Below are 15900 nucleotides of genomic sequence, written 5' to 3'. Positions count from 1 at the left end.
TACTGATATTGCTAGTAAGAACCTGTAATAAAGGCAATAAAAAAAAGCAAACTATGAATTCTTTGTTTGTTCATTTCCGATAGTTGTTGTCTAACACCTTCCATTGTTCGTAAAACTTGCAATAGGGTGCATCACACTTTGAAGCGTTTAGTATTTGTCACAGTTATTTTACTGAGAAGGGGTAGTACCATTGCGGTAGATAATAGAACTGTGAAATGGCACTAGCCCTGGTAATTGTCATAACGCTTTTGCTATCGGGCGAAACCATTGTTTAATACCGGTTTACAAGGTTATTTACCCAATAATGCAAATGTAATGGTCCGTTGTCCTCAGGTATGCACCTGCTTTTATGATGTTAATCTGGTTGTAAAACCCCATGATCCAAGTGTCATTAGATATCGAAAACAGGACCGAAATTTGGTAAAATAGTGCTGTAAAATATACTGTCCAAAACTAAGAGACATTAATCATAGACGAAAACTTGTTTGTCCGAAAATTATGAGTCACGAAAAATAATTATTTTTGCTTAAAAAAGGGGTGTCAGAAAACTTAGAGTGTCCGAATACATAGAGTAATTACGGTAGCGTTCAAAGTGTAAAATTGTGCTAGAGGCTCTTGAGATATTTAATATTTTGGGTAGAACCAGAACTTTAAGTCAAGTAAACATACTTAGCGTTCAAAGTGTAAAATTGTGCTAGAGGCTCTTGAGATATTTATTGTCCTAGGAAGAACCAGCACTTTGTGTCAGCAAAGAAGATATATTGAACTCACACAAGCAAGGATCAAACCCACTTAATTAAAATTGTCTCAAAACTTATAAAAATCTGGTTATAATTCATGGTATGTAATTTTGATAAGTAACTACTAACATGTATATGATTGGTAGGTGCAGAGGTTAGTAAATACACTTCTCATGTGGGCAAATCGGATTAGTTCCTTATTCCTAATACATGTGAGTTTGATAAGTGGTCATCGTACCTAGACAGGGCTTTTTTCTGTTTTTTGTTAAGCGGCTTTGGCCCCTCAATTATTAAAAAATGATTCACAAACTTTTTAAACTTGTAAAAGATTGAGTCACAAAGTTTAAAATTGTGAAAACTTAAGTTGCAAATTTCTAAATATTGGTGTTGCGAACCTCTGAAATTTGTTAAAAATGGAATTCTCTAAGAAGGGACAAGGCACTGCAACAGGGCACAAAAATACAACATACATGTATCAGCTTGTCCTGAAGAATGAATTTTGTTCAAAGACAAGCTAAATATTTTGGTTTGTTGTCCAAGACCAAGAGCTTCATTTGTGAAACCTGTAACTTCCACCCAAAAAGGTTTGGATTTTTGGCAAAGTAATGGGCCTTTGACTTAAGAAATTTTCTTTTTAATAACCGTTTTCAGTAGTTTTTTTATAAACACTTTCAGATATTTAGCTAATTTTAGGTTTGCAAGTCCACTTACATGACTTAAAGATGCAGTGCGAGTTTTGTTCCAGTCCATTGATTTTTAGCTCGGCTGTTTTTGGAGAAAACCTGAGGTATTGTCGTAGCCAGCTCGTCGTGTCCGCCGTCCGTGTCAAGGTTTGTAAAGGTTTTGAACATAGGCACTAAAATCAAACATATGTAGATGCACCTTGATGAGCTCTACACGCCACACCCATTTTTTGGTCACTAGATCAAAGGTCAAGGTCACTGTGACCTCTAAAAAAAATCTGACAAGCTTTCGCAGCCGAGCGTGGCACCCGTTATGCGGTGCTCTTGTTTGCGAAGTTATGGGCTTTGGACAATTTTCTCTTATTATATGTAAATACCGGTAGCTGTGGTGCTGCTTCAAAGCTCTGTGGGGGCATTGTGTTTCACAAACTCACTTTAAAGCAGTTCTTGTTTATTATGTTTTTGAAATCAGTTTATATATCTATCAGACATGATCAATATTCCTAACATTTCAATGTCTTTTATGCCATTTTCAGCTTTCTTTGCTGCTCCCATGATCTACCTGTTCGGCACAAAGGATTTCGCCGGTTATTATGCACTTCTACAGAACTCTGGTCCATTAGTTCAGAGTGGGGTTACATTTGCCAAGCTGAACCTGGCTTTCTGCTTCAGTTTCCATTTCTGGGCCAGCATAAGACATTTTGTGAGTACATTGGGAAGTTAGTACCCTTATTTGTTTTAAAGAATAGATCACCCGAACGGTGCAAAAAGGTACCATGTGACATTAAATTTTAATATCACCTGGTACATCTTTGCACGAAGGGAGTGAATTATGCTTTATAATTTAGGAAGAAAGATATGATATTCTTATAGAAGGAAGTTGTAGGTGCCTCTTTCAGCAAAGAACATCTTGCCTTTTTATGTCCCCCACCACTATAGTAGGGGAAATATTGTTTTTGCCCTGTCTGTTGGTTTGTGTGTTTGTTTGTATGTTTGTTTGCCCACTTTAACATTTGCAATAACTTTTGCAATATTCAAGATAGCAATTTGGCATGCATGTGTATCTCATATAGCTGCACATTTTGAGTGGTGAAAGGTCAAGGTCATCCTTCAAGGTCAAAAGTCAAATATATGGGTCAAAATCGCTCATTTAATGAATACTTTTGCAATATTGAAGATAGCAACTTGATATTTGGCATGCATGCGTATCTCATGGAGCTGCCCATTCTGAGTGGTGAAAGGTCAAGGTCATCCTTCAAGGTCAAAGGTCAAATATATAGCTTCAAAGCGGCGCAAAAGGGGACATAGTGTTTCTGACAAACACATATCTTGTTAAATCCTGGATTGATCCATGCAATAAAGATTTGCTGCAACCCAAATAACATAATAAATCAGTCTGTTGAAAACTTGAAGAACAGAAGATCTTATCAATGTTCTTATAAAGGGACATTTTCACGTTGAGGAAATTTGACAAAATTTAGAAACAAATGTTTCAGTTTCACAAATTTTCGTTGTAGTTATGTTATGATTTTTGCAAGGAAATAGTAATACTGAACATTTACCATGATCTAAAATATCCATTATATGCATCATTTGACACTAAAAAACATTGACAATTATAAAGAATTACAGACACGAAAGGATTGAATAATTTGGAGAGATCTATTGTAATATTTTGTGACATTACGAAGATTGCTTATAAATAGCATAATTAAAATACATCTCGGGCTATGCAAGTACGGATGGCTGAGTGGTTTGAGCGCTTGACTTTTACTCCGAGAATCAGTGGTTCGAGCCCAGTTGTGGATAAGATTTTTATGCCCCCTTTCGAAGAAAAAGGGGTATATAGTTTTCGCACTGTCCGTCTGTCACACTTTTCGTGTCCGCTCTCTTATTCAAATAGTTTTCACCCGATCTTTACGAAACTTGGTCAGAAGTTGTATCTAGACAATATCTAGGTCAAGTTCGGATATGGGTCATGCCGGGTGAAAAACTAGGTTACGGGGTAAAAAAACAAATCCAATGGAAGTAATAAGCTTTAAATGGACATAATTATCTGACCTGCCAAAACATATATTTTTGTTAAATAAATCAAAGCGGCGCAGTAGGTGGCATTGTGTTTCTGACAAACACATTGTGGGAAAAGGTCAAGGTCATCCTTCAAGGTCTAAGGTCAAAAATACAAATCCAAGGGAAGTAATAAGCTTTAAAGGGAGATAATTAGTATGCCCCCTTTCGAAGAAGAGGGGGTTTATTGCTTTGCACATGTCGGTTGGTCGGTCTGTCGGTCGGTCTGTTGGTCAGTTCGTCCACCAGGTGGTTTCCGGATGATAACTCAATAACGCTTGGGCCTAGGATCATGAAACTTAACAGGTACATTGATCATAACTCGCAGATGACCCCTATTGATTTTGAGGTCACTAGGTCAAAGGTCAAGGTCACGGTGACCCAAAATAGTAAAATGGTTTCCGGATGTTAACTCAAGAACGCTTAGGCCTAGGATCATGCAACTTGAAAGGTAGATTGATCATGACTCGCAGATAACCCCTATTGATTTTCAGGTCACTAGGTCAAAGGTCAAGGTCACAGTGACCCGAAATAGTAAAATGGTTTCTGGATGATAACTCAAGAACGCTTAGGCCTAGGATCATGAAACTTGATAGGTAGATTGATCATGACTCGCAGATGACCCCTATTGATATTGAGGTCACTAGGTCAAAGGTCAAGGTCACAGTGACCCGAAATAGTAAAATGGTTTCCGGATGATAACTCAAGAAAGCTTATGCCTAGGATCATGAATCTTTGTAGGTAGATTGATAATGGCTAGCAGATGACCCCTATTGATTTTCAGATCACTAGGTCAAAGGTAAAGGTGACCCGAAATAGTAAAATGGTTTCCGGATGATATCTCAAGAATGCTTATGCCTAGGATCATGAAACTTCATAGGTACATTGATCATGACTGGCAGTTGACCCCTATTGATTTTCAGGTCACTGTATCAAAGATCAAGGTCACGGTGACCTGAAATAGTAAAATGGTTTCCGGATAATAACTCAAGAACGCTAATGGCTACGATCATGAAACTTCATAGGTACATTGATGATGACTTGCAGATGACCCCTATTGATTTTGAGGTCACTAGGTCAAAGTTCAAGGTCATGGTGACCTGAAATAGTGAAATGGTTTCCGGATGATATCTCAAGAATGCTTATGCCTAGGATCATGAAACTTCATAGGTACATTGATCATGACTGGCAGTTGACCCCTATTGATTTTCAGGTCACTATATCAAAGATCAAGGTCACGGTGACCTGAAATAGTAAAATGGTTTCCGGATAATAACTCAAGAACGCTAATGGCTACGATCATGAAACTTCATAGGTACATTGATGATGACTTGCAGATGACCCCTATTGATTTTGAGGTCACTAGGTCAACGTTCAAGGTCATGGTGACCTGAAATAGTGAAATGGTTTCCGGATGATAACTCTAGAACGCTTATTCCTAGGATCATGAAACTTGATAGGTAGATTGATCATGACCGGCAGATGATCCCTTTCGATTTTGAGGTCACTAGGTCCAAGGTCAAGTTCACGGTGACCCGAAATAGTAAAATGGTTTCCGGATGATAACTGAAGAACGCTTATTCCTAGGATCATGAAACTTGATAGGTAGATTGATCATGACTCGCAGATGACCCCTATTGATTTTCAGGTCACTAGGTCAAGGTCTCGGTGACCCGAAATAGTAAAATGGTTTCCGGATGATAACTCAAGAACGCTTAGGCCTAGGATCATGAAACTTGATAGGTAGATTGATCATGACTCGCAGATGACCCCTATTGATTTTGAGGTCACTAGGTCAAAGGTCAAGGTCACGGTGACCCAAAATAGTAAAATGGTTTCCGGATGTTAACTCAAGAACGCTTAGGCCTAGGATCATGAAACGTGATAGGTAGATTGATCATGACTCGCAGATGACCCCTATAGATTTTCAGGTCACTAGGTCAAAGGTCAAGGTCACAGTGACCCAAAATAGTAAAATAGTTTCTGAATGATAACTCAAGAACGCTTAGGCCTAGGATCATGAAACTTGATAGGTAGATTGACCATGATTCGCAGATGACCCCTATTGATTTTCAGTTCACTAGGTCAAAGGTCAAGGTCACCGTGACCCGAAATAGTAAAATGGTTTCCGGATGATAACTCAAGAAAGCTTATGCCTAGGATCATGAATCTTTGTAGGTAGATTGATAATGGCTGGCAGATGACCCCTATTGATTTTCAGATCACTAGGTCAAAGGTCAAGGTCACGGTGACCTGAAATAGTAAAATGGTTTCCGGATGATATCTTAAGAATGCTTATGCCTCGGATTATGAAACTTCATAGGTTCATTGATCATGACTGGCAGTTGACCCCTATTGATTTTTAGGTCACTATATCAAAGGTCAAGGTCATGGTGACCTGAAATAGTAAATGGTTTCCGGATAATAACTCAAGAACGCTAATGGCTATGATCATGAAACTTCATAGGTACATTGATGATGACTTGCAGATGACCCCTATTGATTTTGAGGTCACTAGGTCAAAGGTCAAGGTCATGGTGACCTGACATAGTGAAATTGTTTCCGGATGATAACTCAAGAACGCTTATGCCTAGGATCATGAAACTTCATAGGTACATTGATCATGACCGGCAGATGATCCCTATCGATTTTGAGGTCACAAGGTCAAAGGTCAAGTTCACGGTGACCCGAAATAGTAAAATGGTTTCCGGATGATAACTGAAGAACGCTTATTCCTAGGATCATGAAACTTAATAGGTAGATTGATCATGACTTGCAGATGACCCCTATTGATTTTCAGGTCACTAGGTCAAGGTCACGGTGACCCGAAATAGTAAAATGGTTTCCGGATGATAACTCAAGAACGCTTATGGCTAGGATCATGAAACTTCATAGGTACATTGATCATGACTGGCAGATGACCCCTAATGATTTTCAGGTCACTATGTCAAAGGGCATGGTCACAGTGACAAAAAACATATTCACACAATGGCTGTCACTACAACGGAGAGCCCATATGGGGGGCATGCATGTTTTACAAACAGCCCTTGTTCAATATTGAACATACCAACTTGATATTTGGCATGCATGTGTATCTCATGGAGCTGCACATTTTGAGTGGTGAATCTACAGTCACAGTAGTGGCTTTTAATTATTTGCTAAAGTACTAAAAATAGAGATTTGTTAGAGACAATTATTTTCAAGGGAAGTAATTTATATAATTATAAATCTCTGATTATATATTTCCTTACCAAGAATTTAAGTTCTTTTCACAGTTACTGTACAGATTTTTTATTTTGATTATTTTTAAATGAAATGATTGATTTGTCAAAGTTTTTTTTAAAATGATATAATTGTCATTTCTTTCCTGTACTAATTTGTGAATGGTAGGGTTCATGACTTTTACGTTGGCCATAACTTTTGCAATATTGAAGATATCAACTTCATATCTGGCATGCATGTGTATCTCATGAAGCTGCACATTTTGAGTGGTGGAAGTTCAAGGTCAAGGTCATCCTTCAAGGTCAAAAGTCATTTTTTTTTATTTCAAAGCGGCGTTATAGGGGGCATTGTGTGTCTGACGAACACATCTCTCGTTTCTTTCTTTTTTTAATTCTTGTTTTATACCTATAAAACATAATAAATATATAATGTTATACTTGTTTTATAATATAATTAAATAAATATGCTTCTTAGACAATATCACATGACAGCATAATTGTATAATTTTTATGTCTTCAAAACCCAGTTTTTGTACGTTAATTGTATCATATGAAATTAGTGATATTGTTGCAAAAATTAATTCAGAAAGAAAATCAATACTGGGGTAGTTAAGTATCAATGGATCGTGGGTTTTATTCCCAGCAATGTCACAAAAGTTATGTGTGAATGGGTTATCATTAATGCCAACAAAATGTATAATGTCAGGATGCAATTCACACTCTCAGCTACCTGTATCAATTATCTCTTACTCAACTGATCTAGCCCAGGGACCAGTACACCGTGGTTCAAATTAGGGTAGGTTTGTGCAATGTGGTAGAAGAGGTCGCCATGTGGAAGTATCGGCCTAGTAACTTGGAGGTCATGGGTATGATCCCAATTGTGGGAGCGTTCTTAGATCTACCCCAAAGACACCAAGTACTGGTTCTACCCAGGAAACAGACTCGGGACTCTTGAGTGTTTCAATAACCTTTAGACTATTCACTTTCACTTTAATCAAGCTTAAATAAATGTGTTTCAAGTGAAACTTAATGTTGTAGTTCTTCAATTCCAGGTATGGGACACAGGAAAGGGCTACTCGACTGAGCAGCTTTACCAGACCGGCTATGCCTTGCTAGCAGCTACACTTCTCACAACGGCTGGGCTTATGTGTCTGTAACCTAGGAACATTGCTCAAGACTTTGTGGAGATAATATTCACCCTATCAGTCTTTGCACTGACTATGAGATACCGAAATTTAATGTGGTCTATAACAGTAGAAATCAGATAAGTGTACATAATGAGACGTGTTCTTGGAAAACTTGGATTCATGAATGACAGTAAAGTGTCTTCCCAGAATAGCCTTTGCAGTGCGCACATGCTAATCAGGGACGTCTCTTTCCGTCTTAATTGGTTATCCCTAAAAAGAGGCCTCCTTCTTATGAAAATACAATTAAAGTGGAGTGATGATTATCGTGTAAAGAGTGCACAGGCTAACCTGTGATGTCACTTTATATGCATTGATTAGACCACTTTATATGCATTGATTAGACCACTTTATATGCATTGATTAGACCACTTTATATGCATTGATTAGACCACTTTATATGCATTGATTAGCCAAGCACTTTATATGCATTGATTAGACCACTTTATATGCATTGATTAGACCACTTTATATGCATTGATTAGACCACTTTATATGCATTGATTGGACCACTTATATGCATTGATTAGACCACTTTATATGCATTGATTAGACCACTTTATATGCATTGATTAGCCAAGTATTCACAGAGCAAGGTTTTTATGATGGTGAGGCTAGCAAATATTGAACATGATGATTACCAGTTTAACTTAAAATTATTTGGGTTAGTGGATTAAAATAATGAATGTAAACACTGTATTATTTGAACTCTGTATAATAATTTGTTATATTTTATTGGCACAAAATGTAAACTGTTATATTTTCTTATTTGTTTATATGAATTCATGCTTGCATTTTCATATATTATTATTTGATTTATACATACCAGTATTTTTCAATTTGTCTCTACACTAACATTATTTTTTCATTGATGTACTTGTTTGTGGTTATGGCAACTAAATCTCGTGATAATATCTTGTACAAAAATTGCATAGAGCAATTTTGTAGCGCAAGTATTGCATTTTACAAATTTGCTGACATTCATTCAGGGAGTATACATGTTATACATATTGTCACATACCTCTTTGTTTATTTACTTGATGCCTATGAGTCAGTATTACAGAGATAATATTATTTATTGTACAAGTGAATGTTTGAGCCATATAGAGTTGTTAGGTAGTTCCTGTGTCGTGTTGTTATTGTATCTCTGGATTAAATACCTGTAGTCTTTCTTAAAGTTCAAACGTATTAAACTGGTCCAGACAATTATGCGCTAAGAAATGGCCTAATACTATAATGATAAATGGCCAAATACTATTACGATAAATTGCCAAATACTATTCTGATAAATGGAAAATACTGTTATGATAAATGGCCCAATACTATTATGATATTACGGCCAAATACTGTTATGATAAATGGCCCAATACTTTTAGGATAAATGGCCAAATACTATTATGATAATCACTAAAGACTATTGGGATAATTGGCCAACTACTATTATGATCAATGGCCAAATACTATTATGATAAATGGCCAAATAATATCATGATCAATGGCCAAATACTATTCTGATCCATGACCAAATACTATTCTATGATAAATGGCCATAAATAGTATTATGATAAATGGCCAAATACTATAATGATAAATGGCCAAATACTCTTATGATAAATGGCCAAATACTATAATGATAAATGGCCTAATACTATTATAATAAATGGCCGAATACTATTTTGATAAATGGTCTAATAATATAATCATCAACGACCAAATGTTATAATGATAAATGGCCAAATACTTTTATAATAAAAGGCCCAAAATATTAAGATAAATGGCCTAATTTTTAGTGAGGCTGTTTTCGGAGAAAACCCAAGCTATTGTCATAGCCCGCTCGTCGTCCGTCGTAGGCGTCATGCTAAAATCTTAACATTGGCCATAACTTTTTAAATATTGAAGATAGCACATTGATATTTAGCATGCATGTGTATCTCATGGAGCTGCACATTTTGAGTGGTAAAATTTCAAGGTGAACATCATCCTTTAAGGTCTAGGGTGCAAAAACAAAGTAAAGGGAAGTAATAAGCTTTAAATGGACATAGTTATCTGATCTGCCCAGGTATGTATTTTTGTTAAATAAATCAAAGCAGCGCAGTATAGGCAGCATTGTGTTTCTGACAAACACATTGTGGTAAAAGGTCAAGGTCATCCTTCAAGGTCTACGGTAAAAAAAACAGATTTAAGGGAAGTAATAAGCTTTAAAAAGGGAGAACATTATTCAATATTGAACATAGCCACTTTATATATTTGACATGCATGTGTATCTCATGGAGCTGCACATTTTAAGTGGTGAATCTACAGTCACGGTAGTGGCATTCAATTATTTGCTACTAAAAATAGAGATTTGTTACAGACAGTTATTTTCAAGGGAAGTAATTTATATAATCATAAATCACATATTATATATTTCCTTACCAAGAATTGAAGTTCTTTTCACAGTTACTGTACAGATTTATTATTTTGATTATTAATAACCCAAATGATTGATTTGTCAAGGTTTTTTTTAAATGATATAATTATAATTTCTTTGATGTTCATTACATACCTGTGGACTTATGACCATAGATACATGAAAAAGAAAAAAACTCTGGCTATGATCTCTTTTAAACCACAGGCCTTGGTTGTCAGTAATGTCTGACATGATCATAATTGACTGTGAGAAGCTTTCCCCCCCCCCCATCCCTCCCGGTTGGATTGGACAAAATTCAAGGGAAGTAATAAACTTAAAAGGGAGATGATTTCTATACCTGCCAAATGATAAATAGAAATTGTATTTAAATGCGGCGCAGTAGGGGGGCATTGTGTTTCTGACAAACACATCTCTTGTTGGGTCACTAGGTAAAAGTCAAGGTCACTGTGACCTCTTAAAAAAACAAAAAACATTCTGACAAGCTTTCGCAGCCGAGCGTGGCACCCGTTATGCCGTGCTCTTGTTTACTATTATGATCAATTGCCAAAAACTATTACAATAAATGATCAAATACTATTATGATAAAAGGCATAAATAATATTGTGATTAATGGTCAAATACTATTATGATCAATGACCAAATGTTATAATGATAAATGGCCAAATACTGTTATGATGAAATAGCTAAATACTATTATGATAAAAGGCCGAATACTTTTATGATAAAAGGTCAAATACTTTTAAGATAAATGGCTCAATACTATTATGATAAATGGCCAAATACTATTATGATCAATGGCAAAATACTTTAACGTTAAATGGCCAAATTCTTTTATGATAAATGTATCAGTTATACCCAATAAACAAAGTTTTGACTGGGAGTATATTGGACTTGTATGGGTGGCCAGTTGGTTTGTCATTCTTTTGGTGTGTTAGGCAATAAATGTCTACAGTTATGGAGCAGAGTTTTTCTGTGTCTCTCAAGCTATTGAAATCACACTTGATTTATGTCACCATCCTGAAGTTTAAAGAGCAAGACACTTTTTTAATGTGCATTGATTCACACATGTGTTTGTAAAATTTGTGCACTTGACCCTAGCTATTTGTATGGCAGAGGCATAATGTCTTATGTTTGTGGAGTAAACTACTTCAAAAGTCCTCTAGCGAGGAATTTAATCTTGACATTTAAATAGCCCTGAAGTGTTGATGTTCTAGACACTGTTATGCCCTGAGATCCACTTGTTTCATTAATTGTTAATTGCCATTCAATTAAGGCAGATGCACATCCTTTCATAAGTTTTAGGGGCAAACCACTTAAACATTTCTCAAGCGCTTCTAGTGAAAATAGTAAATAAACCAACGTTACTAGAAAGTTAATATAGTGTAAGAATTTGTTCATGAGCAGTGATCCCTTTATTTCTAAGTTCTGTGCCTTTGAGGCTGCAATTTGCATGACAAAGTTGGGCATTCGTATTTTTAGTCACTTTTTTTGAAAAACTCATTTATATTAGTATTTGTACAGGAATCAAGTTGACTATGTGCTTGGTAATCACACTAAAACTTCAGCACTGTTCTTATTAAACTGCATTTTTCAATTAGCTTGTGATATAGCTGCACAAAACAAACATATTAGTCATCATCTTAGTTATCACAATTTGTAACTTAATTTTTTAATTTACACATGCCATTCACTATGTACTAAAATCGACTTAATTTTCAGCAGTTGCAGCTTTCGAAACTGTAATTACAGGTTTCATTCCTTTCCTGGTATTGCCCATTCAGTTAAAGTATATCGGCTGGCTTTTGTAAGTGTAATCTATACCTAATAGTCATTTATACACAATAAAGTGGTTTAGATTAATATACCGGTAATTCTCACTTAATTAACCCTTAACAACTTAGATACGTATTTTGATGCATTAGTAGTCACTTTGAAACTTTAATTAAATTTAAGACCTTTCTTACTTGATTCAAGTTTTAAAGGCTTCATTTCCAATCCTTAGATACTGATGAGTAGCAAACAGCATAAAACCTGAACAGACTGAGTGTTACTTGCAGGCTGTTCTGATTGCAAAAGCCATTTTCATTTTGTTTCTGATGGGGAAAGGGTTAAATAAGCTTCCATTTGCTGCACCAGATAAAACATAGAAGACAAATAAATGTGTTGGAAATGAGGATTAATGACAAGTATTTATGTAATAAAAAAACCCTCACAGAATTAAATTTACCACTCATTTTAAACAAATGTTATGAAAATATACTGATCATTTGATATAATAAAACAAATCACCAGCAAATCATTTTGTCGAAAATGTTTTATAAAATTACTATTAACATGTGCAAAATATATTTATGTGACAAATAATTCAATATAAAGCACTAATTTAAAATTAAACTATTATATCACAAAACAATATAATCACCAAATAAACCATTACATGAATATTAACAATCACATTCATAAACAAATGAATAGGAAATATCTCGGATGTGTCAATAAAACAAAATACATTAAAATCATTTGATAGGTTCAAATTCAAACTAACAGTAAAATGGATGAATAGAAAGAATGGAGTGACAGATAGCTAAGCTGATAAAACACGTAAAACAACCAGTGGCCATAAATATGTTGAGTACTGTATCTATGGTTTGTCATATATAAATTAGATATTATATCAATCTTATGAATATATACTTCTATAAAATTGTTAGTAAAGATAAACAATTATAGTCAATCATGCTTGATAAAAATAGCCTCTTTGAATATAAGTATCAATTAACAAAAATTACTAACCAGCATATAAAAATTTGTGGAAAAAACATGAACTATTTTAAGTACCGATAATTTGTATTACAAGTGCAAACATTATACATTATATCAATCTTATGAATGAATATATCTAGAGAAGAAATGCTAATAAATAAAAACAATAATAGTCAATCTTGCTAAATAAAAATATCGTCTTTGAATAAAAGTAGCAATAAACAAAATCTTATCACCGGCATATCACAATTTGCTTTGAATGTGAAAAATATATGATAAAAATGAAAATTAAAATAACATATCATATAAGTTAATAATAACAGATATGATCACAAGTACCACTGCATGCAAATATAGCAGGGCCTTGCAATTTTTGTTCAGGATACGTCCATGATTCTGAACAATACACTATGCACATTACATCCATTAGCACATGATAAACAATGTGTTATATATTATATAATTTATATTTAACAAGAAATACAAATGTAAACATCATATAACAATACAGACAAGTTTTAACGAATTACAAATAGATTTTCAAAATGGCATAAACTTTGTCGATTGGGCAACATCATAATCATATTGCAGATATCACATTAAATAATTAATTCCAAATACCAGTATTTCACTTTGGTGAAATAGGAACATCAATAAATATATTTTCATGCAAGACAAACTAGAATTTGGATTTGAATAAACTATTTTCATGCAAGACAAACTAGAATTTGGATTTGAATAAACTAACATAAATCTCTGTTAATGAAACTATGAAGTAACACGTGTCGAATATAAAACGGAACCTACAATTTCTTATCACAAAATCTAACAAATTCTTGCATGACCATTTAATCTGTTCATGTGTACCCGAAATGATTTTTGTTAACTAAACAATCCAGAGATGTTGCCTGGTACCAGAGACAGAAGTTCACAGAACATATACGACCAAGTTGCATTACACATAACACAATAAAATCATAATGCCTTAACATCAGTGAACGTATGATTTCATATACAATGTAAAAGAGTGGACATCCCTTCCCACGGATAAATTACTCTCAGCAGCACACAACAGACCTGACAGGAGGAGGATTTCTGTATCGTCGTCCCTCATTTCCCCCAACGACAAAACCGGTCAAGGGATTGATGATGATGATGATTTCATACTGATGAAGATTTAACATAAATTGGGAAAATCCATCAATAAATGAAAGTATATGTTAAATAGATATCTTTGTTGGACACGGACTTCTGGGAATATTTGTATGAATCTAAATTTTGGCAAACCAATTTTTTATACATATCTTTTAATTGTAAGAAAACCTAGTAAATATGGTACTTATCTTTTAATTTAAACATGTAAAAATGTTAAACAGATACAACCGCTTCATCCAAAAACTTGAGTTAAACAGACAAAATGTCAAACACAATATTCTATAAATGTTTAAACCTTTTCAATTTTAATTATTCAATTTCATTGAAAGCATGTGGCTCAATGAGACAATCTCGAGTCAGGTGTTTTTTTTGCTGTCTGGTTGGCGCAATGTGCTTCTCACCTAGGCAATCTACGTTCAATCCCCATTCAGGAAGCATATGAGTTTGCTTTGGTGGTCACCATACTGGACAGGTGGGGTTTCCTATGGGAACTCCCACTTGCCCCGACAACACAAGACCACACCAAAATAAAAACATCTTTCAATACAAAACAGATGGCTGGAAATTGCAGCTATAATCTCCCATTTTTCATGAGCAAATAGTTAATTAGGTAGGACTCCGGGTCCTATGAAGCAGCCTCAGGCGTGGAAGAACCTCATTAACTTCGAAATACATACACAGAGACTGATGTTAGTTACCTGGGCTGGGAAGGATAAGTAATGGGTTTCTTTGGGAGAGATCTTAAGAATGCTCCTAACAAGATCGAAATCAAGACCTTCCATTCTCAAGACTAGGTAGCCATTGATTAGGGGATGGAAACTGTAACCTAACAGTCGCAAAGCTAAGTGGCCAATGGACAGGGTATACAAATCAGGACTTCCCAGTTGCAAGGCTAGGTGGCCAACATATCAGCAATGCCACCATGCTCATAAATATTGTACATTTGTTTGTGACTAGTTGTCTAATCTGTAATGATCCTCATTCTGTTTCTTATGGTTGATGATGCAGTCGTACAAAAACATTTCACCCACTATTGAAACCTGAAGATAAAAATGTACATATGATGCTTAAGTTTATCATGAACTACGTCTTTATTTCTCGGAGATAAATACACAAACATTACGCTTTAAAAAAATGTGTTTGTAGCAGTCCTGAACAATGATAGATTATATTCTGACAATTAAAATCCAAATTATTTGAAGCAGTACAAAACCATGAAAAATTATATTGCGAATAGTAAAATCAAAATCAGACTTTTAACTTTATACCTATTTCAATGTAATAATACCAAAATGTATGAAACACATTCGTGAACAAAAGCAAATGCAATACCTTAAATTATATAATATATTCAAGGACAAAACTAATCCAGGACAGTTCATGCTAAAGCTGGTTACCAGGTCTGATAAACACATTACTTTTACTCTCCCAAAATCCATTAAAATGGCCCGTCAACAGCATATGCCACTTGACCTAAATATCTTCACAGGCATGAGAGTGGTTATTATGAACATAATTCCTGGAGCATTTGCAATTTTATGCAGCTTTGTCTGAGAGCAGACAGATTCAGAAAAAAGCAAAAATGTTATGAATATATATTATGAAGCACAGATAGAAGACTACAAGTATTCTCTATTTGGCTCAAAATTATTATCCCCACGCTTTTTGAAAAGCGTG

The 15900-nt window shown here is 34.9% G+C and overlaps 1 protein-coding gene across 4 annotated transcripts in view; it reads right to left on the bottom strand.

The window, feature by feature from the left end:
• LOC127855149 (uncharacterized) overlaps positions 1-15900 on the bottom strand; it is a 177634-nt gene that overhangs the window by 147008 nt on the left and 14726 nt on the right. For 2 of the 4 annotated variants that reach the window (XM_052390550.1, XM_052390551.1), the window contains one exon: positions 12670-15263. The exons of the other annotated variants lie outside the window; for them this stretch is intronic. The gene's annotated coding sequence lies outside the window, so the exon portion shown is untranslated. Of the gene's footprint in view, positions 1-12669; positions 15264-15900 lie in introns of those variants that run through there. 4 annotated transcript variants of the gene reach the window in all.

Source organism: Dreissena polymorpha, chromosome 13 (genome assembly GCF_020536995.1).
Source record: "Dreissena polymorpha isolate Duluth1 chromosome 13, UMN_Dpol_1.0, whole genome shotgun sequence".
NCBI classification, from domain to species: domain Eukaryota; kingdom Metazoa; phylum Mollusca; class Bivalvia; order Myida; family Dreissenidae; genus Dreissena; species Dreissena polymorpha.
Note: the sequence above shows the minus strand (reverse complement) of the source record. Positions and strands in the feature narration are given on the sequence as shown.